The 27,574-nt window shown below is 36.3% G+C and overlaps 1 non-coding gene across 1 annotated transcript; it reads left to right on the top strand.

The window, feature by feature from the left end:
* Positions 1-3,543: 3,543 nt before the first annotated feature.
* Positions 3,544-3,650, top strand: LOC141635027 (small nucleolar RNA R71). Its single transcript, XR_012539736.1, has one exon. It is a non-coding gene; the product is annotated as a small nucleolar RNA R71 (small nucleolar RNA).
* Positions 3,651-27,574: the final 23,924 nt, after the last annotated feature.

The raw sequence follows: 27,574 nt of genomic DNA on the forward strand, positions 1-27,574 counted from the left end.
GGTAAAGGAGTGATTTAATTTTGTTTTGACGAAGTTTGGATTTGATTTGGTTAATTTTGGTTGAGAAATTTGTTGTTGGTTGATGGAGAGAATGAGGGTTTTGGGGTAGTGTTTATGTTTGAATGAATGAAAATGAATTGGGAAAGGGGGTTTTTAAGACCCGTTGGATTTGAAAACCAGAGGGGAGACGAGCGGCCTGGCGTCGGGACGAGCGTCTTTTTCTTTGCGCACTGGTTCAAAAATGCGGCTGGGACGAGCGTCTTATAAGCAAGACGAGCAGATTCTTGAGTTAGGACGAGCGTCCTAAGTTGGAGACGCTCGGATTCCTTTCCAGGGAGAAATCCCAAAAATTGCCAGTGAAAAGACAAGCGGATTTCCTCTGGGACGACCGTCCAGGCTGAGACGAGCGGATTCTTTGGTAGGATGCTCGGATTCTCAGTCAGAACCAAAAGTTGTTTTTCCCAGCTTCTCAAGACGAGCCTCTTTGGCCCTGGACGCTCGAATTTTCTTCAGGCGGAGCGGATCCTCGTCGGGTCGCTCGGATTGTCCCTCTGCCACACAGATTCAGGTTCATCCGTGGGTGCTTCCTAACCCGTGTCATTTTTACCCTTCATTTCTTGTGGTCTTCATTGTTGGGGTACTACAAAGGCTTGGATAGCCTAGGCAAATGCTATCCCCACACTACGGCAAAACACTACACATCAATAAACAATTGAGTCCCTTCCTCACTTCTCTCAAAATTATGAAAATCTTGATCAAGGCATAAAAATGTAAATCCAAAATTGACAAAAAATGCAATACATTAATTAAAATGCAAGTTAGGGAGTTAGAATATTTACAAGTGGTGGTTTAGGGAGGACTCCACTAAACTCTCATCCAATAATGAGAAGTCAAGGGGGAATGTTCAAGGCGTTGTTTATGTTGCTCAACACCTTGAAAAAGTAGTCGAAAGCTTGTTCATTGTCATGATAAAGATCTTCAATAGACCTTTGCACTTGTTTTTCTTCATGGTGGTCTTGGGTTATAGCATTACTGATATAGGGATTGAATATCCCTTCAAACTCATCATCCCAAATAGGGGTGAGCAAAACCGGTTAACCGAACCGGATTTGAAAACCGGTTCGGTTACCGGTTTTCAAAAACAGGTTTTTCCCAAACCGAAACCGCCCCGGTTTTAAACCGGATAACCGGTTTTTTAGCAACTTAAAAACCGGATCCGAAAACCGGTTATCCGAATCCAAATTTATAAACCGGTTTTAACTTTTTTTACTCCCAAATTGACGCTTTTCAACACACCTCTCCATCCTAACTCTTAAATTCCTACCTAAACCATCATGCATCCCCATTAATTCAACCAAATCATACGTCTTTGTTTATTTTATGTCATTTTTTATTGTTTTTTTCCGAAAAAAAACTAAACCGGTTTAAAACCGGTGTCCAGTTTTGCTTTTTTAGGACCCGAAACCGAACCGGATTTCCCAAAAAAAAACCGGTTCGGGCACCGAACCGGAAAAAAACCGAATTATCGGGTTTCTTAATTCGGTTATCGGTTCGGTTTCGGTTTAAAAAATTGGTTCGGTTTATTTTGCTCAGCCCTAATCCCAAAGACCGCATACTACGTCTACTTGATCACTAAAAATGTCATGAGTTGATGAAGACAACTCTCCTTCTTTCTTATCTTGGTCAATGATTCCTTCTTCTTCACTTGCCATGGGTGAGCTTTTCAAGCTCTCTTTGTTGAGATTTCCTTGCTCTTTGGATGGAGCATCACCCACTTTCTTCTTCCATTGAAATGCCAACTTCTTCCGATCATCTTGTCGGCTATATTGATCAACCATAAAACATGGCTCATGTAATCGGGGAGCTCTCATAGTCTTGTCAAGATTGAAAGTGATGGTTTCATCTCCCACTTCAAGAGTGAGCTCTCCATGTTTTACATCGATCACCGCTACCGCGGTGTGCAAGAAAGGTCTTCCTAAGATAATAGGAATGTTGGAATCTTCTTCCATGTCAACAATAACGAAATCCACCGGGATGAAGAATTGGCAAATTCTTACCGGCACATCTTCCCATACCCCTAAAGGTGTTTTTGTTGATCTATCAGCCATTTGAAGTGTAATATTAGTGCACTTGAGCTCTCCCATTCCTAGCCTCTTGCTTACCAAATACGGCATGACACTCACACTTGCCCCAAGGTCACATAAAGCTTTGTTGATCGTAGTGTCGCCAATAGTGCATGGAATGGAGAAACTTCCCGGATCCTTTAGTTTTGGAGGTGAACTTCCTTGTAGGATGGCACTACTCACTTTAGTGAAAGCAATAGTCTCAAGCTTCCGGATGGATTTCTTATTTGTTAGAATGTCTTTCATATACTTTGCATAGGCCGGAACGTGATTGATTAATTCCGTAAATGGAATCGAGACTTCCAAATTCTTCACAATCCCCATGAATTTTCCAAGTTGGTCATCAAACTTAGGCTTAGTTTAACGACTTGGAAAAGGGAGTCTAATCACAATAGGTTCCTTCTCTTTGGCCTTTTCTTCATCCTCCTTTGAAGCTTCTTGAATGGTGGGTTCTTCTTCCCTAGAGTTTTGCACAACTCTTTCCTTGTCACTAGTCTCCACAATGTCTTCCTCAACTTGCTTCTTTGGCTCTTCATAGCTTGTACCACTCCTCAAATGGATGGCACTCACCGATTCTTGTCTTGGGGGACTACCTTGAGGTGGTAATTGCCCCTTTTGTCTTTGTGAAATTGAAGATGCTAAATGAGACATTTGGGTCTCCAACATCTTTGTGTGAGCTAGTATATTGTTAATGGTGATGTCTTTTGCTTGGCTATCCTTTTGCATTTGAGTGAAAAACTCTTGTTGGTTCTTTTGCATTTGGAGGACCGCTTTTTGAACATCAAAACATTGGTCATTTGTTTGATTGTATGGAGTTTAATTTTGGTAACCTTGGTTTTGGTTGTAAAAGGGTCTTTGATTTTGGTTTCTCATTGGAGGTGGGGTGTATGTTGTTTGAGGGTTTGGAACATTTTGGCTATTGTATGAGAGGTTGGGATGGAATTTGGTGTTTTCATTGTAATAATGGGAATAAGGGGTACCACTCTTGTATGCTTGGAAAGCATTCACTTGTTCACTTGTTCCCCTACATTCACTTTGGTCATGTCCCAAAGTTCCACAACTCTCACATATTCCACTTGGAATTGATGAAGATGCCACCATGGCATTAACATGTTGCTTAGGTGATTTGGAGGCTTCTTCAAGTTTAGGCATAGCCTTCTCAAACTTCAAGTTGATGGTATCAATATGAGCACTAAGTTGATCACCCAATTGAGTAATAGAGTCCACTTCATGCTTTCCTCCTCTAGTAGCCGTCCAAGGTCTACTATATTGTGAGTTATGGATCGCCATTTCCTCAATCTTGTTCCATGTTTGATTATCGTCAACTTCGGTGAACATACCATTTGATCCCATGTTGAGAATGTTTCGGAAGTCTTCATAAAGACCATTCCAAAATTGTTGTACCAAGAACCACTCGCTAAGTCCGTGATGAGGACATGAGCGACAAGTTCCTTTGAATCGCTCCCAAGCTTCATATAAAGATTCTTCGTCCCTTTGTTTGAATCCCGTGATTTGGGCTCTTAGCATGTTAGTCTTTTCCGGAGGGTAGAATTTCTTGTAGAAAGTAAGTGCCAATTTCTTCCTAGAGTCAATACCAAGAGTAGCCTTATCAAGGCTCTTTAACCATTCCTTCGCGGTACCAATCAAAGAAAAAGGAAATAATACCCATCGAATTTGGTCTTGAGTCACTCCAATTTGAGAAATCGCATCACAATAGTCACAAAAAGTCTCCATGTGAGAATGAGGGTCTTTACTATATTGGAGCTTGTGTCCTCCACAAATTAGTGTGATAACATTAATAAATATCTTATAGGTTCACAAGGGTATACTTCGTATTTTATCAGTTGATTAAGAATTACCTAATAACGGTTGGCTTGCTAGAAAGTTTGACATTATTATCATACAGATGGCGGTGATCAACTGGTCTCTAAAAGTCACACCTAAATGATGTATTTGAGAGATGTGATTGTGTGAAAATATAATCACATTGATGCCTGACTAAAAGGTTAGTCCAAGTAATTGACTAAACAAATAGTCAACGTGTTGATGAGACAATTATTTAATGTCGATTAAATAATATTATCTGAGACGAATTAACGGTCAATTCGTAAAATTGAATATAATATGTTATATTTAATTAATGTATATAATGTTAAGCTTGGACGAATTAATATGTTAATTCGTAACTAAATGTAATCAGTTATATTTAATTAGCAAGTTAAAGTATATATTATATGATATTGTCACAGACCGGCTTTAATAAATCCACTGCAAGCTGTTGTGTGTAGACTTATTAATACGGAATGATATAAATGAAAATTTATAAATAATACCTTTTATACATGGTCGATCGACCGGGTGTGTCAGTCGATCGACTGATATGCCTATTTCGGTGAATGGGCCGAAAATTAGAAGAAAGAAAATCTACCCTAATTACTCCTTATACTCGGTTTAAAGGAAGATTAGGGAGATCACTTCTTAACCTAATTTTTCTAACTCATTCTTGCCTCTTATCTAAAAACACAAAAACGAAAAACCCTAGCAATTTACAGAAAAGGGGATCGATTCTAGCAAAATCAAAAGAGCATATCTCATATCGTCTTGGGTGCAACTGATAGGTGAATATCATTGCGATATTGTTCTTAGGCCGTTTTTGCTAGGACCGAAGGTTGATTTCTTTATTCCCTACCTTTTTGTTTATGTAATTTATTTTATGACTAGTTATCATCACAATAAATTCGTTATAATCCTTAAATTTAAAAGGATGTATACAGATAAATCCCACAAGTGGTATCAGAGCCAAGGCCACGAATTTTATTTTGATGATTTTCATAAAATTGGATGTAAACAAAAATTTGGTCTCGAAAAATTAGGGTTTCGGCTGTAAATTTTTTTTGAGCCGCAGCTGATTTCGTTTTACGGTTTGGTCGATCGACCACCCACAGTGATCGATCGAACGCCTCGACTGATCGACCGATTTTTTTTTTTTCGTTTTTTGATATTTTGATTTCCATTTGATTCATACATATTGTTGTTTTAATCAGTTAAGATGATAATAAAATGAATTTGTAGATGCTTTGATTTAATTCGGATTAAATTAAATTGTAAATGGAATCATCATGTTGATGATATAAAATTCGTTTTTGCTATATAGTTTTTAGCATATACGGTTAATCACGTTTCATTAATTCATATGCTAATCGTGTTCTAATAGCAACTATAAACGATTTTCTTCATCTTATTTTTTTTGTTTTAGGGCATTTTTGCCGCAAGAGAAAAAAAATATATGACGGCTGTTTTTTAGGGTTTGCCGAATGCAAAAGAGAAAAAAAAAAGGTTACTGTTTGTTCTTCTTCTTCGTTTTTTTTTGCTGAAAAAAAATATTGGCTGTTTTTTTGTTTCGGTTTTTTACAGAATTGCCGAAAGAAAGAATTTTTTTTTTTGATTTCTCTTTCTTTCAGCCGAACTGAAAAAAAAAAATTCGGGTGTTTTTTGTTTTGCCGAGACCAAAAGAGAAAAAAAAAGGGATTTTTTTGTTTTGTTTCTGGCCAATTAATTATTGTGAAGCGGTTCATAATTCATAGATACCTAATTATTTTAAAGCAGATTAAAATATTGATGGATTAAATTCATATTACAAGTTTAATATGAATTAAGATTAAAATTAATGTGATTAATTGAGGAATTGTCACTTAATTTGATCATTTAAATGGGTGGTTTGGATAAAATTAATCTACATAATTAAAAAATTATGTCTTGCAAGTTTAATTTTTTTAGTTGATGCATTTTTTTGTTGAATGAATCGTTGAATTGTTTTATTTACGTATTTTTACAATCGGTTGTAATTTGTAATACCTAGTGTGGCCTTAGTCAAATTATGTTTTCGTAATGATGGGAACATAATTTTTAATGTAATTTGAGATCTCGTATCTCCGTTTTGGTTTTCTTTATTTATTACGGTTTTGAAATTAGAATGTAAATAGGTTTATTATGTAATTTTTAAATTGTAATTTTTGAAAAGACTAAAGATGGAGATTGGAGCTCACTCCCGCTACATGGATCAAGATGGAACATCAAGACAAGCTTTTCGGGTCCATGGATGGATTCCAAAGTTGTATTTATGTTCATTTTGATAGGATAGGCCACACTAGGACTTTATTTTTTGTTTTACGTTTTACCGTTTTTATTGCTTTTCATTCACATGATAGTTAGTGCATCATTTTCCCGCCTAAAACCAAACCACCTACTAAAATGCATGAAAATTGACACATATAGGTTGTATGTAAGTTTTCATAGACATACAGATGTCACATGTTTATTAAGCCATCACCTTAGTTTATTCATTCACGCATGCTAGATATTAGTTCACTTAATATGAATTAAAATAAAGTTGATGGGATCTTCCTCTAAAACGGAAATTGAGACTAGTCTTTATAACGGCAAACAACTATGAATCCCTTCTTCGTCGGTAGGCATAATATGACCCCTTCTACGTTAGGTAAGTAGTTTGTGTTGACTTAGTTTATCTCAACATTATAGTCCGAAGAGTTTCTCGTGATTATGATGGACTAAAGATAGAATTTACAGAAACTAACATGAGATCTAAAAAATTCTCCAAACAATTTACACATATAATTGATGCATGTTGTTATGTGTACCACAATTCAGCTTTTACACCGTTGTATGCTTACAAGCTGGAATATATAAGTAGATGTTGTAGATTAATCTAATTTGCAAGATCAACCTCAGTTATCACGTTTTTATTTTGGGGAATAAACCACATTTTGGGGAATAACGTTAACTAAAAACCGGTGGTGCGTACAACAATAAAAATAGGTAACTACATACAACCGTGTCTTTGGATGTCATACAACTGATATAATTAATACCAAATGAAGTAAGTACCTTTATGTTAAAGGCACTGATGATCCATCAATATTCAATTAAATCAACTCCAAAGTTTTGTTTGTTCTAATTTTCAACATAATAGACTTTTTATTTATTTATTTTTATTTTTTATTGGTAATCTAATCATACACATTTGATACGTTATAAAAAGTCAGAGTTAAAACTATTTCATGCCATCGTTGAAGTTTTTTTTTCTATTATTGTCATTGTAGAAATTTTTCACCTTCTACCGCCAATGTAAAAGCCAAATGGTAAGTAAATGTCATTGTTTACTTCTTTTTCATTACATGTTACTTTTTGCTGAATTAATTTTTTTTTTTTAATAAATCAGCTTTTTCCTAAGGTTTTGTAAGATAATTACGGGTTTTGTTATAATTAACAACTCGAATCTATTGTTTTTAAATCTTCTAAATATTCAAAAAAGTTTTAAAATAAAATTATCTTTGTTACTACACGAGTTTCACTCTGTAGTTAAAATCAAACAGCTTAGTTTTTACAATATTATTTTATATTTGTAAAAAATTAGAATCTTTTTTCTTTTCTTTTCTTTTCTTACAAAGAGTAAATGTATGTTTATAAAATATACAATTTGACACTTTTATACGTTTATAATACGACTTTTTTTTGCGTTAAAAATGTTTCTAAGATATATATTCATTATAAACTTATTTTTGGATTATTGTTTAAGTAAAGAATAATAGATAAATTTTTAGATCCACTTCTATTAGTATTATTTTTGTCATAAATTATTAAATCTACGTCTATTAGGATTATTTTCTCATAAATTTCTAGATCCACTTCGATTAGGATAATTTTCTCATAATTTATTAAGAGGAAAAAGCTATATCTACACTTATTAGGATAATGATAATAATTTTATATAAAAATTAATTTATATATAAGAATTTAAAAAAAGTTGGACTCTCTAATATCGCTCGAAAAGTTCCCGCTTTATATATATGTATTGATTGATTTGGACCATGCAAATACACTATCTTACCATACAATTAAATTTGGACCACACAAACATTTACCAAAAAATGAAATAGAGAAGGTATTGTGAATAGACGAAAAAGAAAATAGAGAAGTTCATTGTGAATAGGAGGGAGTATTTAATTTTGTTGCAGTAAACCGGTCGATGTTTATCTTTCAAAGTAATCGTAGAACTATAATTTACCAATAGTGACGGAGCTAAAATTTGCGAATAGGAAGGACTGCGGGAGTGAATGAGTAATGTTATAATGGAAACTCGAAAAAAATTTAAAACTTTAACTTCAATTGTTTAAATTTTCACTTTCCAATAGGGACGAGCGCCCTGCTAGATTCCCTCGCTCCACCACTGTTTATAAGCTTTATATGATACGATAAATTATGTACTCCCATCATCTCAATTATTTGTTTCTCTTTAATTAAAATATCCCTTACAATGACTTGGCAAACGGGTCGTGTTCGGGTCGGGTCAGTTCAAGTCTCTCATTGATTTCGGGTTAATTCGGATCGATTCGGGTCTTTTCGGATTTCAGGTTTCTTTCGAATTGGTTGGTCGGGTCTGATTCTATAACACCCCCATACACCAAGGTGCCTTACCAAGACCACCTAATGCATGGAAATGCTACCATCTCAATTTTCCGAGGCAATGTATATCAAATAGACCATAAAGAAACGTACTTAATTAAGTAAATGAGTTTAAGTAATTACAACTCCAAAACCAAAACTGTAAAGTAAATACAAATGTTCCAAAACCAAACCAACTGAAAAGAAAAGTATGTTCAAGACACAGCGGAAGACTCTAATAACATGTGATGACTCCATCCCAGTTATCCCTCGCACAAGCCATCTCAAACCTGCTCAATAACTGCTCATCATCCCCGAATGGATCACCACATTTTTCAAAACATTTAAAACGGGGTCAGTTACTGATTACGTAAAATAAGATACACAAGATACAACACACACACAACTCCCAACTCCATTATATCTCCACACACCTGACTACACACTAAAGTGTGTAGTCCTGCCAGAATACCCATCGCAACAGATATTCCACGCCGCTAGTGGGGGACCGCAACTGTACCAACCAAATCCCCGCTCATCTAATCCGAGCGATAACCCATGTTCCTTAATGTGCACATCCCCTCCTGTGGCGGGTTCCCCAAAGGGCGAATCAAGGGCGTGAAGCCACTCCCGCAAGTGACTCCACTGAGCCGAGGACAAGCCTTGCAAACCACAGATAATTACACAACCAATTATACAACAACAACACCAACACAATACCTATACGTTAAAGATAAACAATAATCACAACCATCACCAAACAACTATGTAATCAATAACCGAGTAGGAAAACCCTACCTGGAATAAGCAAATCACCAGATCATCACAAATCAGGTACTCAATATTGCTCCTCTACGAAACCACCTCCTATAATCACATAATCATACCATCACTATCTAATACACATCATACTCCCAAAATCCCCCAAAATACCCAATTAGGATTTTAAACAAAATCAACGAAAAGGCATAAAAACTATACACGGATCTTACCCACGACACGACGAACTCAACAGCATAAAGAACACGATGATCTGACTTCTCTAGCCTTTGGGAATTGATAGGAACGCGAAGAAATGAAGTAACATAACTTGTTTTTCTCTTGAGAAGTTTTAGAAAAGATAAAAATGACAAAGAAACTGACGGAATACTTTAAATATCAATCACACATTACTAACAAAATCCGGCTAAAACAACCCGCAGAACCGACTTACTCGATCGAGTAAGTCACTTACTCGATCGAGTGAACCTTACTCGATCGAGTGCCACACTTACTCAATCGAGTACCCATCAACGGAACACTGTTTCGAAATCCAAACTCACTTTCTCGACAGAGTAAGCCCCACTCGATAGAGTACCCAACAGCATAGAAAACCGTAGTATTACAGCTTCGGGTCAAGCGGGTCGGGTTATTTTCGGTCGGGCCATTGAGCAAGAGAGAAAAAGTCATGACAAGTCTTTTCAGTTCAAATAGACCTATATTTTGTCCGGTCATACTCGGGTTGAGTGGTTTCGGATCGGGTCATTTTCAGGTCGGGTCAGTTACGGGTCAAGAAAGCTCGGGTCATTTTCGGGATGGGTTGGGTCAATTCGTGTTTCGGGGCACATTCGGGTGATGTAGTACGGGTCAATTTCGGGTCTTGAGTCAACCTTTTCGGGTCGGGTTGCTTTTGCCAGGTATATTTGATAAAAATTAAACAAATGATGGAGAAACAAATTACTTATTTAATTTGACAACTTTTTAAAAGCAAAGGCAAAAAAAACAAAAAAAAATATCAAGTTTGTGAAAGTTACATGTCTTGATTTATAAGATCATTATCTAGGCTAAATTGAAGGAGTTATGTCCACTGTCCTATATGAGTCTATGTAATCGATATGCCTTGCTAGAGGCCAATATCGGTTTGACACTTAAATCGTTTGCATGTCTGGTAGTCTTAAATGGGCCTATTGGGTCACGCCCAAAATTAAGGTACGAGATTAATATAATTATAAGTCGGACTTGTAATAATACTAATAGTGCTATAATAGTGATTAGGCGTAGCTGCGCTCAAGCAGAGTTAGTAAAAAAAACCCGGTGTATTTCACTATTATAAGAGAGGGTATGTGAGACAAACCCTATTATTCATCCACTCAGTTTTAGTCTGAAATAAAGTGAAAAATACACAGAGAGAAAAAGTTTCTTCTCTAGTTTATCTTTCTTCCCTTCAACTACTAGCATACAAGGCGGAGCATAGTAATTGTGTGGGTACTGCTAGAGGCATCATATCTGGGGTGCTTATTATTCGTCTGGGGTTTCGGATTTGTAGAAGCAATTTCATACTTATTATTATTCCACTGCGCTAGAAGGTATATAACAATTCATCTTATTTACTATGTTGTTTTGACTAATACTTGTAATTGTATCTGGTCTCATAGGGCATTCAAAAACCTTACAATGGTATCATAGCGGTTATTGCATAGTATTATTCAAATCGACTTGGATCTTGGCTCATAATTGGTTATGGGAGAGTCAATTGATATTATGAATATGATTGTATGTAGATCCGCTAAAAACATGCTTAGGGTAGTTTCAATTTGCGAATTTAATGTTGTAAATAATGAAATTGAATTTATACAAACTCTAATTTTGAACTAGTGTATAATTTGCTCTAAAATTGTAACACCCCCTTCTTACCCGGCTAAGGTAATCGGGAGATGTCACCATCTCGGTTTCCCAAGGGAGTGAGATCGGAATTACAATTAAAAAACATTTTAAATAAGTACATGTTTAGTGAATTACATAATGAGTAAAAGAAATACATGTGATCTCTATTCTTGGTTATTCCTATATATATGCTATCTACAACACGACCAAGCCACTTATCTCTAACTCCATGTCTTAGCCAATGATCCTGCCCATTACCAAAAGCTAACCTGTACTCAGACTGCTTTCCATATGACCGGAAATATCATATGGATCAACACAGACCATCCCGGATATAGGTGACAATTTACAAACAACTACACACGTCAGTTTCAATAATATAAATACGTAAACACGACACATATGTATGAATATGCAATACGACATAAAATGCATAAGACACAATGCTACATCCATGACAACTACACTGCTATCTCACCGATACCAGGGTAACGCCCACTGTAATACCCTAGATTTTTAGTTGGTGCACTCGGCCGAGTTAGGGATGACATTCGATCGAGTAGTGGTGACCGAGTATGAGTTGGGTCTACTCGACCGAGTGGGTTGTCGTACTCGGTCGAGTTGGTTTGGGGACGGGAGTCTATATGGCTTGCCTTATTTAAGTTGTGGGCTTCCTTATTCTTTTCCTCTTTTAAGCCCAACTACTATAAAAGCACCATAAACCTCAAAACCCTAGCCTCCATTGTTTATTATTCAAACCCATCAAAAATAATTAGAGATAGAAATGAGAAAACTCAAGAGATCTAGAGCCTTCTAGTCCATTCACCCCCATGGTAAGTATCTATTATTCTTCTATGACTCTATTATGCATCTTTTGAGTCTTATTTATCCATGTAATTAGAGGTAGGGTCATGCTTAAGCACATAAGGTTAAGATTAATATATTAAATTGTAGACCTATGATACCCGTCTTGAGGTGTCAAAAATAAGATTTATAATTTCCAACTACAACTATAGCAAGCGGCAGTCGGGTCGAACCACAGAGAGGCAGATGTAAATTCTAGTTGATTCAAATTCAGTCTAAAGTAACAATTGTGGGGGTTGAGTTGAATTGGTCTACAGCTAAGAGTAAATAGTAAACTAGAAAGTCGGATTACACAGATAAAGAAGGGGTACTAGGATGGTCGGTTCATTAAAGCTTCGGCGGCAGCATACTAAACAGGTCTAAATCGAACACAAGTGAGGCGGGAAACAAGAAGTCCTCTCGGTCCACTCTTAACAAATAGCATCTTTCGATCTCGCTATAGGCCCCTAATGTCACTAATACTAACTTTCGTCCTGAAAAGTGACTAACAATCTAAACTTTACCTATCTTTCGATCTCAGCATAGTTTAGTCTATTTAATTGGTGGTCTACAACATACCCTACCTTTCGATCTAATGGGTTAGCTATAAAATAAGCATCTAACTGGTCGCATGCATTCGATTCATTAAATACAACATTAAAATCAATTAAAAAGAAGGGTAACCTCACGAGGTCAGTCGATCGACCGCGAATGTCAGTCGATCGACTGACACGCGAATCAGTCCGTATTCAATACTTTGCCGCCTACGCTATAACTTGCCTACATCCTAGCACAAACTAATTAGCTACTCATGCTAAGGGTAAAAACAATAACATTAACGATAAGAATTACTGCATTCATGCTTGAAACGATAAAGTAAACAATTAACATAAACGATAAAATTGGTTGCGGGAATCTAGCTAGCAATTCTATACTAATGATAAAATAAAGCAATAAACTGAAATTAGGGTAGATGAATACCAAATTTGCAGAGGAAATATTAATAAGAACCAAAGATCCAAGGCTCAACAATAATCCCAAACCCTAATTAATTATAAAGAACTGTATGTAAAATTTAATGTAAAACTACTGAATAAAGCTTGATGATAAACTGAATGAATTAGGTTACGTTATAAAGAGAGTATACGTAACATAATTCCTAAACCTAGTAACTAATGGGCTTGATAAATCTCGATCTTTTAATTCTCGTCTGAAATTGCGTCTTGGTCGATCGATCAAGTGGCTTCTGGTCGATCGATCGCTTAGCAAGCAGATGTCTGATAGCTTCGTACCCCGATGGTTGGTCGATCGACTGAAGGTAACGGTCGATCGACTGCTTTAGCTTCTACTTGACTTCATATTTCTCGTGGACTTGTCTTTAGGGCTTTGAAATGCGCACCAAGCTCGTTCCTCGGGTGAATACTTCACGTCAAAATGCAATGCAGGATACTCGGGGACGGATTTAGCTTTATTTCCGCTGGATTCTTCACATTTCTGCAATAATGTACAAAAATACGAAAGTAGACGGAAATAGGGAGAAATGTAGCATAAACTACATGAATGAGCTCTGAAATGCGTGTAAAATGGGATGTAAAACATCATATAAAAGACACGCATCAAACTTCCCCAAACAAAACCCTTGCTTGTCCCCAAGCAAGAACTAGACTCGATCTAATGACCTAATGGAACGAGTTCAATCTCAGAGCGAATTACAAACTGCAAAGCCTAAACCATTTTAATGCACAACTAACAATCAATTAGTAACATGAATCATGCAAACGAGTTATGGAGTCGTTAAAAATATTGCTGAACCGTCAACTGTAGGGACTTATCAAATTGGACTCTCACGGGTCGCTCAAATCACTCAAATAAGCACAGGTGAATAATGTATAAGATAGAAAGAAGTAATTTTATGGTGACTCTCACCTAACTATGACCTATAAGAACATGCCTGCAGTCTAATGTGAAAGAAATCTCTACAACCGTACATACGCATTCCAACCAACAATAGACCATGACACATGCCTAGGTATATATGGGATATGTGAGGTATGGGTAAGAAGAGGCAAAACATTTATGGAAAAGTGGAGGTACAGGTGATCAAGCTAGTACCAAAATGGAACCAAATGGCAACATCCAACTTCTTGCTCATAAACAAATGAAACGGTGCTATAGCAAGCACAAATCTCACAATTTCCAGAGATAAAAGTAATCAACTAACTCCCCATGAAGTAAGAATAAAACATGGGAGCAAAAATCGCCAAAAGATAAAGGATTGAATTATGCGAATAGATTTCCTTTCTTCACGGACCTTCAGTCGATCGACCTATAAGGGCAGTCGATCGACTGCTTAAACAGTACATAACTCTCTTTTTTTTTTTCTTTTTCGAATCATTTTTTCATTTTTTTTTCTTTTCTTTCCTCCTTATTTCATTTTCCCAATACCATCTTGAACAGAGCATATGCCACCAAAAATGAGTAACAACCCCAAGAACAAAGACTACTCGCTTGACAAAGGACAGGCTAAATGTAGGATGTAGTAAATGGGACAAAAAGGGATATTTTTGGAAGTGTGGAGTTTATGGGCAAAATGAGAAAAGGGAAACCTCTACCACATGTGTCAACTAACCACAGACCGAATGCATACAGGTATTAAGCAGATCAAGTTCATATTTATGCACATTTATGTGACATGCCTCATAAGGAGTAATACTCACATTCCTAAATGAACTGGTCATGAATGTCACCAGTTATAGGCTCTAAGTCTCAGAAATATGATGTAGCTTGCCAATTTTCAAAGTCAAGTCTCAAGTCCAGCAAATAATTAACGAAAATTCGTAGATATGCATTTACGATTCTACTAATAACATGTTAATCTAGCAAGGCTTAGGCAAAAACAGGTGCAAATGCTATATCATCCTTGAAATACTACCGTTCCGACTCGACCTATATGCTAAAATAAACGTGCATTTTATTGAAATTGCGAAATTTTTCAAATTTTTTTTTTTATTTTGATTTTGTATGTATAAATTTGAAATGAACAACAATGCAAGACAAAATGTAAACGTGAATGCAAGCAAATGTAATGCGACGCAAAACCCTTCCCCAAACCAAATCGCACAATGTCCCCATTGTGCAAAATCATGTAATGAAATAAAAGAGAAATGGGAATTTGCGAGAAAATAAGTAAAAAAAATGACATGAAGTGAAAATCGGGAACTTACAAGACTTTAAGCGCATCAAAGGAAACCTCCCCAAACCAGCGTGAGCTAGGAGGTTTCAGTAGCCAGCAGTGCTACTAATAGGTACCTGAAAGACAAGCAAAACCACGCATAAAACCGAGAAAACAATTTTGAAGCGGGAAAATTGTGCACGATTGAGAAAATCAGAAGAAATAAATAATTTGACGGAAAGTAAAGTGGAGTAGAAAACTACCTTAAGTCCGCATATCGACCAAACACAGCAGGGGAGAGGTCATGAACAGGTACAACAGCGTCTTGGGTCGATCGACAAAAGGGGGCAGTCGATCGACCAGATGAACAGGAACAGAAGCTCCTGGAAAGTGCAACTCAGTCGATCGACCAATGAGGCCAGTCGATCGACTGAAAGTACTGCTGTACTCCTTATTTCTTCGTATTTGCTCAATAACTTGAGCAAATGAGGTCTAAAAACCTGCAAATGCACAATAATACGCGCCCAAAATTGCGCGAAACCCAGAAATAAAGTCTAAAGTACTTAAAAATCCTAAACAAACAAAATAAAATGCGAAGTTTTCGCGCACACAAAGGCAATAAAAATTGTCTTAACAAAAGCAAATAAAATGAAGTTTATAAAGAGCTCGATCAACTAATAGTTGATCAAGAAAGACCACGGTATTGCCCACCTCGTCGGCTTCTGGCTACTAGAGGTAGACTCAATGGTGCTTATCTGAGCAGCTGCACCCTTCTTAGCTTCCACGTCCGTATGGCTCAACGAATCAACATTCTCATCATCTCCCCAGTCAAGGATCTCTTCGGGCTTGTCAGAATCCAAATCAGACTTTCTGGCTTTGACTGGCTCGTCATCAACTATCTCATCAATTCCATAGCTCAGGCAACCAAGACCTCCTCTTTGAATGATAGGCTTTGTTACAGTTGGAACAACTTGCAGCACTTCCTTCCCCAAACCAGCTCCTGCAACATCTAAAACAACAGATTCTTCCTCCTTTTTGCTCCCAATCTGGGGCGGAGGGGTTAGCACGGGAGTAGTAATAGAGACAGGCAATTCAGGAAGCACAAAGTACGATTTCTTATCAGAAACTGTATTGCAAGTCACAGGCCACATGGGGTCCTTTTTCTTAACCGGTTGGGCGAAGACAATAGAATGCTTGCCTACTTTGAAAGTCAAGGTACCTAGACCGACATCTATGACTGCACCAACAGTGTGCAGAAATGGCCTACCCAAAATAAAGGGTATATGAGCATCCTCAGGCATGTCAAGTACAACAAAGTCGACGGGGAAAAAGAACTTCCCTATTTGGACAGGGATGTCCTCTAGGACTCCTATGGGTTGGACCGCGGAGCGATCGGCCATCTGAACTGTCATATCTGTCAATGCGAACCTAGTCAACTTGAGCTTCCTAGCTAGACTCAAAGGCATGACGCTTATACTAGCTCCTAGGTCACATAATGCCTTCTCAATAGAGAAGGTACCTATATTGCAAGGAACAGAAAAGCTACCCGGGTCTTCTAGCTTATTGGGTGCAGTGTGAGACAAGTAAGAGCAAGATTCTTTAGTTAAAGCGACAGTGTGAACATGTTCAAGCAACTTTTTCTTTGACAGGAGTTGTTTCGTAAATTTAGTGTAGGCAGGCACCTGATTGACCAACTCAAGGAAGGGTACTTGCATATTCAAGTTACGAATAACTTTTTCAAATTTACTAAAAGATACCTGTTCCTTTGTTGGCACTAGTCTCTCCGGATATGGGGCTGTAAGAAGTACCTTAGCCCTCTCCTCTAAGTTGCGCATGCCGGCATCCGTGGACTTAGGCTGGAAGTCCACTGCTTTCTCCTTGTTCAAGCTTGAATACTCCTCAGACCGTCTCAAATGAGAGCCATTAACCGTTATCGGATCGAACTTCGGAATTGGGACGGACCCATCAGCACTCGGGTCTGGTCCTAACACTTTCGGAGTTGTCGTGCCCCGAAACAAATAGTCTCTCAAATTGTCGGGCATTAAAGGACGAAATTCCTCGACATCAGCAGTGACCTCAGTCGATCGTGAAGGAAAGGTAGATCTTTATACCTAACAACATACTCATATATGCTTAAATTTAATTTGTCATAAAATTAACTAATGATCTTATGCATGCAAACAAAAGATATAATAGAGGAGAAATCATGTTCTTACATTGCAATATCGGTATATATGGGCACAAAAGAGTTCTCCTTCTCTTTTGTTCTTGAGCTATCCCTTAAATGGAAGAACAAAGAACCCAAGACCCAAGTATAGGATCTCTCCCAAGGCTTTATACCCAAAGCTTTCTCTTAATCAAAATTAATATTATGAATACTAGACAATATTAATTCTTTGCATGAAAATTGAACCAAAAATCTTTATCTTTGGAGCTCTCAAAACTCACGTATGAAAATGGAAGAGGAAGTAGATGTGTTATGCTCACTAAACACTTAAAGTTTCAGCATATGATTGAATGAAATAATTCTAGTAATTATAGGCATAATAAAATAAGAAAAGCAACCTCTTGGGATTCCATTTGGGCCGTGCAAATGGAGAGGGAAGAGGAAAAGTTTATGCTCTTCTATGTTTGGTACTATTGATAATATGGATTCCATATTACATTTGTCAATTTGTCAATATGTTACATGTCATATGTCACATAAATTTGTTATGTATTTTTAACATTTTAAAAATCAACGTATTAATAAAAATACGTCACATACAAAAATCGACTTAGTAATTCACAATTACTTGTACCAAAATGTTTTACCAATTATAAATCACAACAACTTGTATTTATAATAATTCATTCAATTTCAATTGTTTCCTTAAACAATAATTTCATCCGAGTAAAGATACAATTCGATTATCGGACCGTATCTCATTTAAATGAGACACGTAAATTTTACTTCCAAAATCGTCCGTCAATTTTCAAGTAATTTAATTAACTCGTAACATTATACGATTAATTAAATAATCAATTAAGAGTGTTGCCCTATAGGTATGACCTAGGGGATCAACTGATCACCACCGTCGCACGACAATAATGTCAAACTCTAGTCACCAATCATTACCGATATGTGTGGACCAGTTGACAGTAAAAATACTCCCCAAATGTATTCTTTAAAATGAGATTTAATAATGATATTTAAATCATATGATCGCACTGTTGTTGAGGACACATTTCCCAACAATCTCCCACTTGTCCTCGACAAGTGTGCGTCACCAATTCTCTTGTCCTATTACTATCTCCCACTCAATGCAAGGTGTCTTTCAGGTCGTACTTGCAAGTGATCATATCGTGAGTGGTTTCCTCGATCCGGAGAATAACGATTGACCGGATTTATCCACCATGGATACATTCCGAGCGTGGCCACGCATTTCCGTTCATTACTCCTCGAGTGGCCCCGAGATATTGTTATAACCCTGACAAAGGGGTGGACAATTCCTATCGCACTCATTCCCTTCGACTAGCCACGACCATCATAACCCAAAATATGCCCATTTGACCCCATTTACGAAGGTCGTAGTAACACAAATCAAAGTTAATCTGAAACCGAGCCATCTTAGGTGAATAGTCTTTAGTCAAAAGAATCGACTCATTTGAATACTATAGTCGCTCTCGCCACGACCAGGCTATATAAATTTGCCAGAACTCTATAAGCGGTCATTAGGCCCGACAAAATGTTCTTAACAATCTGCCTATGTGATCGACTAGTCATCTCACATGACTCTATGGCACTTGAACTTGCCATCAATCGCATCACACTCTAGTCACTTCGAGACGTCACCTCATACAAGTGACTATGGGCGAATACAATGCTAATCCGTGTTCACTTTAACGGGGTTCAATTGTCATTACAACCCGTTTGGATGTAACAAAGTATAAAAGGAGTTTTTAAAGAAAAACTCGAACGACAAATGCGATTATCACATATGAATAGTCAATGCCTGATTACTATTTCATGTTCTATAATCTAATTTGATCTTGTACGTAGTTGTTTATTTCAACTCAATTGAAATGACATGACTCATCATGTTTAGCCTTTGAGAAGGCTTTGGTTAGTAGGTTTTATCAACTTCTTGTACCTTACTCAACCTAACTACATACTCGTTTTCCTTTGTAATGTATACATTTGCATTACAAAACTTTCTGAGTACGTGTCGAGATCCAATCAAGACATAGGCCCTCTAGCCTAAGAATAGCTCCCACTGTTTTCACAAAAGGGACTCATCTTTCTTGCACATCTCATGATTGCAAGTGTACTCAATTTCTGTTATAAATATCTCTCATTGTTCTTTATTGCCTAGAACGATTCTAGAAAATCTACTTCTTAATTATCATAGCCATAATGGTCTCTTAACCACCCTAATGTGTTTTGATTATGGTTTTGTCAAAACCATGCGCAATCTCAATTGTCAATTGTCACTTGTGTAACACCCTTACACAAAATTGCATCATAAACACTTTGCTTTACTTCCTTAATGCTTCTGCAAGCACTTAAGGGTAATCTTCATGGCTTACTTGATAAAGATTTCTTAAATTCGATTTTGAAAACAATTCATCATACTCAAAGTATATGAAGTGTTATACATCATTACTCATTTAATTGATCCGGAATGAAGCAAATGGAATCAATCAAATATGTTCAATTTAATTGAACTAGTCATGAATCTTATCAACATAAGACTTCTTATTGACGCTAATATCATGTGGATTTATCTACATAAATCTAGATATTAAAGATGTATTATATTACTCCAAAAGTCTTAAATCATTCTCAATGATCAATATGTCATCCACATATCGGACTAAAAATTTCCGTAACTCCCACTAAACTCCATGTATAAAACAACTTCTCGTCTTATCGAGAAAAGTTTTATAACATGATCAAAACATTGATTCTAACTCATTGATGTCCTACTTAAGACCCTCTCTTAAGTTTCACATTATCTTAGGATTGCAAGAATCTATAAAACTCATGACATGTATTGAATACATTCTTTCTATTGAAGAAGTGGGTTTTAGATTCACTTGCTGTATTCATATCCTCATAATGAAACATAATCCCTAAGATGATCCAAATAGACTTAAGCATTTCAACCAGTGCAAAACTCTTTGCCACCAATCTTGCTTTGAAATCTCTCTTTATTAGTGCAAAACCCTTTGTCACTAATCAAGCCCTTTTGTTTCGGATTTTCATGGCTCTAAGCCTTGTATTGAGTTGTGACTTAAACACTCTTATGTAAGTCATATGTTCATTACTTTCTAGAAGTAATCAACTTGAATCAAACAATTTCTTTTGTAAGTTATAAGCTCTTTACTTTCTTAAAAGTAGCTTGAATTCATCATCTTTAACAAGTGACGAATTTAACCTCCTAGGTTTTAAAGAAACAATGTCTTACACAACACGTCTCATGTAGCCAAGAAAGACCTGTTTCTTGCGACATGACATTCTTTGTGGCTCTTGAATAATTTTCTCCCACTCTGTCTTCTAGAATAAACTTGTATTTTAGAAAGACAGCTTCACGAGCCACAAACCTGGTGTACTCGTGATTATCATTAGGAAAAATGAGCATTTGTTTCTTGTGAAAACTTACAAACATGGTACCCTTACCATTTCATATCTCATATGATTCTATTTAGTGGAAAAAATTTAGACAAAAATGATAAAATCCCCAAAAGTATCAAGTAACTCAAAGTAACTTGATTGAAGTCCAAACCATATCAAATAGCGTTTGATTTCTTATCCAACCACACATTACTCCATAATGCGTGCTAAGAGAGATTAACTTGTGATACTATATCACATTTCCTTTGGCTTATATCAAATTCTTCACTTTGATAATCCCATCACGACTAAATCGTGATTCCTTGAATTCTTTGAACTTCTTCAAAGATTTCTCTATTTACCTTATCAACTTAAATCGTTGATAAAAGAAAATGATCAACCTATTATGGATCAATGATTTACAACCTCGATCTCCTTTTCAACCAAAAGGCACGAGACATCTTGCTTTGAATACAAGATACGCATATACCATTAACAATCTAATGGTTTCAAGAGTACTGATAACTCTTTGCGTTCATCATTCCAAAATTTAAGATTTAATCTTGGGGTACCAATTTGAGTCTTGCATCATCTTCATGATATATCATTCTAGTTTGGTTTAGAATATAAACACCTTGATAATGGGCTAGCCATACATCAAATCGTGGTGTATAGGGTCACAAAAAGTGAAACCTCCTTTGTATCTTAACAAGTTTGTATTCTTATTTAGAGTTTTTGTACTTAATAGTCACAATTAAGTACAACTCCAAACCCAAAACTAGATTTAGTACACAATGACTCTATCTCTCGACTTCATTGTTGCTAGTCGTCATATTCTAATCATCCTATGTATCAAACATAATGATGAAAACCACCACTGGTTTCTAATATTGACGAAGTGGTACTAGCAAAATTTATGTTTAATCAAATAAACATTTAAAGAAGAAGATCCCATTAGATGTCCCACAACTAACTTGTTGATTCTTCAATAATTTGGGGTAGTTTCCTTTCTCGTGTCCAACATTTAAGACAATGGAAACTTTATTGGTCGGGATTGATAGGTTTAGTATCGTCATTCTCAACAACTTTACTTTTAACATTACCTTGTATCAATTCCATTATAATCTTTACTTCTTGAACCTCGTCCTCATCTTAACGGTTTAAGAGAATGCTCCCACTCATTTCAATGAGTCTTTGCTTTGAGAAGCAAAATTGAATTCATGAAGAACACTCTTCATTTGTTCGTTTTAGTCTTAAAAACTCTCATTGAGGTGGTTGCATTATTTTGGTCAATTACGAATTCTGACAAAACTAATTACCAAAACAATCATTTCAAGGTACTTAATTCTTTTAAGTACATGAAAAACAATCCATTCGATGTGTTAGTCTAGAATCAAAAACCTGTTTGATAATAGATAACTTTAATCTATACTCTTTAGAAGAGATCCTTAGCAATGGTTCATTTTGAGGTTTTAGGAGCAAAATCATATTTGTCTCTAGTTACGATGTTTTAATGGAGATTTTGTAAAATCGAAATGATATCGTATATGAATTGTGGTAAAGAAATAGAACAATATAATAACGGAATAGTGGAAAACTTAACACTTATCGTTTTAATAATACTTGTAGATAACAAGTTTTATGCATTTTTCTAGTGACCTCTACCCAACTAGATAAATGATTCCAAGACCCAAATTCATATCGACTTAGGCACGGTGTGGCCGATGAAACCTTCATCAATATAACTCGGTGGATTAACTCTTTAATCGATTCTACTTTTAGAACTCTTGGTCGATAAAATTACATTAACATTTATCTTTAGCCCAAAACACATTCAACAAGGGGACGGTGTGGCCGATGAAACCCTTATCGAAAAACTTTTGTTGAGTTCAATCCAAATTTCGAATAAATGTGTCCATGATCCAAACCCACATTAACTTGGGCACGGTGTGGCCGATGAAACCCTCATCAACATGAATTCGGTGGATTGACATTCATCACCCACTTCCCCTACGTAACAAGGTTTGTACCCCGGTGTGGCCGAGTGCACTCCCTCACGAAATAGGTTTTCATGGTTTCTACTATTTGGTAAGGCTATATCTCAATTGATTGTTTTAGCGAGAGGTCATGTCAATTTATTATCTATCACGTTTTAAGTGAACTAAAGCGGTGAACTACGATAATTCTAATTGACACGGTCGAAGGACTTGATTATGCATGTTTTAGTTATGGCGATTTAGCGATGCATGCGACATAAATAAAATGCAAAACATAAAAATCCTAGTATGGCCTTCCTAGAAAATAGAAAACTGTTTAACTATTACATATTCGGAAACCAACTCCATTGGTCCCTTGAACTTCGGTTGTGGCACGCATCTCGAGGTAACACCGTCTTTATGTATCGTCATCTTGAAGTAATCCGTCTTTGGGAACTCCGAAATGAATTAAAATTACATAATGAATTACATAATTCCTATTATACATTTGTAACTATAATAAAAATAAATCTATTAAATTACAAGACGGTGATACGAGATCACATTAAAATTACAACCGAATCGATATTCCCATACATTTCGGGTAATACCAATTAAAACTAAGGCCATACTAAGCAAAATTACATAATTCAAAAATTATATAAATAAAAGACATTCAACAATTGAAATATGCAGCATTATAATATGTATGAACATGCCCAATTTTATGCTAAATCGCCTTTAAATTTGCCAATATCATATATTACTCGGTTTTTACGGATTTGCGTGATTCAACATTTTACAATCACCAAAAATACATAAATTCATATTTATGCATAAGTTAATTACCCTAACTGTTTAGGACTCAAAATTTAGTCTTCACTAATAATTTGACCATAATTAACTCATATTTGTTCATAATGGACTTAAAATTATAATAAAATGCTATAAACTTCAAATAAATCATAAAATTTCAAATAAATTCAAAATTTGAAATTTAAACTTATGAACATTCTGGAAAAATACCATGACACTCATAATGTTCAAAAAACTTAGGTTAAAAATTTCGAAAATTATCCGGAAAAACAATGTTGCGGTTTTATCGATTTTAACTAAAACAACCATAAAAATATGAGAAAAAATATTTTCATCAACTTTTCAATTTTAGATCTGAAAAAGATAATAAAAAGCAACATATCACGTTTTTCCTTAGTCATGAAGCATGTTTTAGCAATTTTTCACTAAAAATGTCACTATTTATGCTATTTTTCTTCAAAAATCCATAAATCATGCATAAAGACTTCAATATAGCCAATTATTTTACACACATCTTGTAAAATTGCATGTGACAACATACTAAAATTATATGACCAGAATCGAAATTTATCTCATATTAACCTATTTTTCACCAAAAACCGAATTTAATAATGAAAAATTCATTTTTCGAGCATAAAAACTCATAAAATTATGAAACTTTCCAGATCATCTAATAATAATATATGTGAAAACATATCCAAAAAGAACTGGAAAATTCGAAGTTTAGCTAATTTTCGTCCAAAAATGGCATTTTTATCATAAAAATCACATTTTAATGCCAATATTATATATTATGAACAGTAAAATCCGTAAATTAACCAAAAATCCTAAAATCATTTTAGGACCAGAAACTTATCATGCATGAATTAATTTCGTGATATATCATAATAACACAAATTCACAAGTTTTATATGTTAATCGTATAACTCGGAAAAACTATAACCGATTTGCATGCAAACAACCATTGCTCTGATACCAATTGAAGGAAAGGTAGATCTTTATACCTAACAACATACTCATATATGCTTAAATTTAATTTGTCATAAAATTAACTAATGATCTTATGCATGCAAACAAAAGATATAATAGAGGAGAAATCATGTTCTTACATTGCAATATCGGTATATATGGGCACAAAAGAGTTCTCCTTCTCTTTTGTTCTTGAGCTATCCCTTAAATGGAAGAACAAAGAACCCAAGACCCAAGTATAGGATCTCTCCCAAGGCTTTATACCCAAAGCTTTCTCTTAATCAAAATTAATATTATGAATACTAGACAATATTAATTCTTTGCATGAAAATTGAACCAAAAATCTTTATCTTTGGAGCTCTCAAAACTCACGTATGAAAATGGAAGAGGAAGTAGATGTGTTATGCTCACTAAACACTTAAAGTTTCAGCATATGATTGAATGAAATAATTCTAGTAATTATAGGCATAATAAAATAAGAAAAGCAACCTCTTGGGATTCCATTTGGGCCGTGCAAATGGAGAGGGAAGAGGAAAAGTTTATGCTCTTCTATGTTTGGTACTATTGATAATATGGATTCCATATTACATTTGTCAATTTGTCAATATGTTACATGTCATATGTCACATAAATTTGTTATGTATTTTTAACATTTTAAAAATCAACGTATTAATAAAAATACGTCACATACAAAAATCGACTTAGTAATTCACAATTACTTGTACCAAAATGTTTTACCAATTATAAATCACAACAACTTGTATTTATAATAATTCATTCAATTTCAATTGTTTCCTTAAACAATAATTTCATCCGAGTAAAGATACAATTCGATTACTCGCATCGTATCTCATTTAAATGAGACACGTAAATTTTACTTCCAAAATCGTCCGTCAATTTTCAAGTAATTTAATTAACTCGTAACATTATACGATTAATTAAATAATCAATTAAGAGTGTTGCCCTATAGGTATGACCTAGGGGATCAATCGATCACCACCGTCGCACGACGACGATAATGTCAAACTCTAGTCACCAATCATTACCGATATGTGTGGACCAGTTGACAGTAAAAATACTCCCCAAATGTATTCTTTAAAATGAGATTTAATAATGATATTTAAATCATATGATCGCACTGTTGTTGAGGACACATTTCCCAACAGATCGACCACCTTGCTCAGTCGATCGACTGAGATGAACAGTTCCAGAAGCTCCTGTAACCCGTGCATCAGTCGATCGACCGGGTATATCAGTCGATGGACTGATATACCTGGTAGACGCCTGTTTCTTTGATTTATTCGTTGAAGCTTTCGTTTGACTTGTTTCCGCCTCATTCTTTTCAACAGCATCCTCGACCATGGCAGGCCCCTCCAGGGTGGACCCACTCCTCAACGTGATGGCGTTCAAGGTCTCCTTTTGGTCGGTTTGAGCCGGAAAGTGTCCGGGAGCTCGAGTGTTACTTTTGCTAGCCAATTGAGCAATTTGGCTTTCTAGCAACTTCATCCCGGCCTCTCTTGCTTGGGACTCCTTTAGCAACAAGTTCTTAAGCTCGGAAAATTCAGAATTCTGCGATTGTTGCTGCTGAGGCACATAGGGAGGTTTTTGATATTGTTGTTGCTTTTGATGAGGGGGCACATAGGGTTGCTGCTGCGGCGGAGGTTGAGTTGGATTCAGGACATTTTGGCTCCTCCAACTCAAGTTTGGATGGGTATTCGGCTCATAGTAGGTGTTTGTCTGCCTATAGTGTTGAAAGGCAGCACAAGACTCCAAGGGACTAGGACAATTCTTCGAAACGTGTCCCTCATCTCCACACCTTTCACAGACGAAAGGACCGTCTGACACAGCATTTACCTGGTACATCCCACCTTTAGAAGCTCCTCCCAATTCATATTTGTCAAATCTCGCAGTGAGAGCTTCAAGTGCAAAACAACAGAGGAAGATTCAAAGCTCTCCTCCGTTCCCTCCTGAATTCCCATACTCGGCCTTGTGGGTAGCTAGATCGTCAATGATCTTCCACCCCTTGGTTGCTCCCAAATTTTCAAAAATCGGCCATTGGGTCATGACATCCAAAATAGCCCTCTGATCGTCATACAGCCTATTATAGAAATGATTGCACAAGCTCCATTTTTCGAAACCATGGTACGGTATGGTTCGCACCAGCTTCTTAAATCGGACCGATGCCTCGTGGAAGTTCTCATCTGGCCCTTGTTTGAAACTTGTGATTTGGGCTCTAATAGCAATCGTCTTTGAAGCAGAAAAGTACTTCTTGTAGAATGCCAATGCCAAGGAATTCAAGTCGGTGATCCCATGAATGGCTCGGTCCAGATCTCTATACCACTCCCTTGCAGCATCACGAAGGGAGAAGATAAACATGGTCTCCTTGATCTGGTCTTGGGTCACGCCAGCTGGTGGGGGTATGGAACAACAGTAGTCAATAAAGGTCTCCATATGCTTAGCTCCATCTTCATTTGCAGCTCCCCCGAACTGGTTTCTCTCAACCATGTTAATGTATGAAGGCTTTGGTTCGAACTTCCTGGCATCTCCTGGTAATTCGAACCCCTTATATAAATTTTTAGCTGTCGGCTCAGAATGACTAGCTATACTCGCTTCCTTGGCCATGATTGGAATTTCTGGAGAAGTAACTGTCTCAGCTGAAGAAGTGGAAACGGGTGAAGAATGTGGGTCTTCTTCGAACAGCTCGTTCTCGTAATAGCTTGACAGAGTACTCAGCTCTTCCTCTGTCGGTAATACCCTTTGTGTTCATCTCAACTCGCGCAAAGATTTCTCTATCTCAGGATCAAATGGTACTAGTTCACCACCCAGTGACTTGCGCATAAGAAGAAACTACAAAAAGAATATAAGAAAAGTTTAAGGAACGGATGTCCCTTAAACTAAGAAAGACAAAAATTAAGACAACTAAAAATTAGAACTATTGCCTCCCCGGCAACGGCGCCAAAATTTGATACCCGTC

This window comes from Silene latifolia, chromosome Y (assembly GCF_048544455.1).
Source record: "Silene latifolia isolate original U9 population chromosome Y, ASM4854445v1, whole genome shotgun sequence".
NCBI lineage: Eukaryota > Viridiplantae > Streptophyta > Magnoliopsida > Caryophyllales > Caryophyllaceae > Silene > Silene latifolia.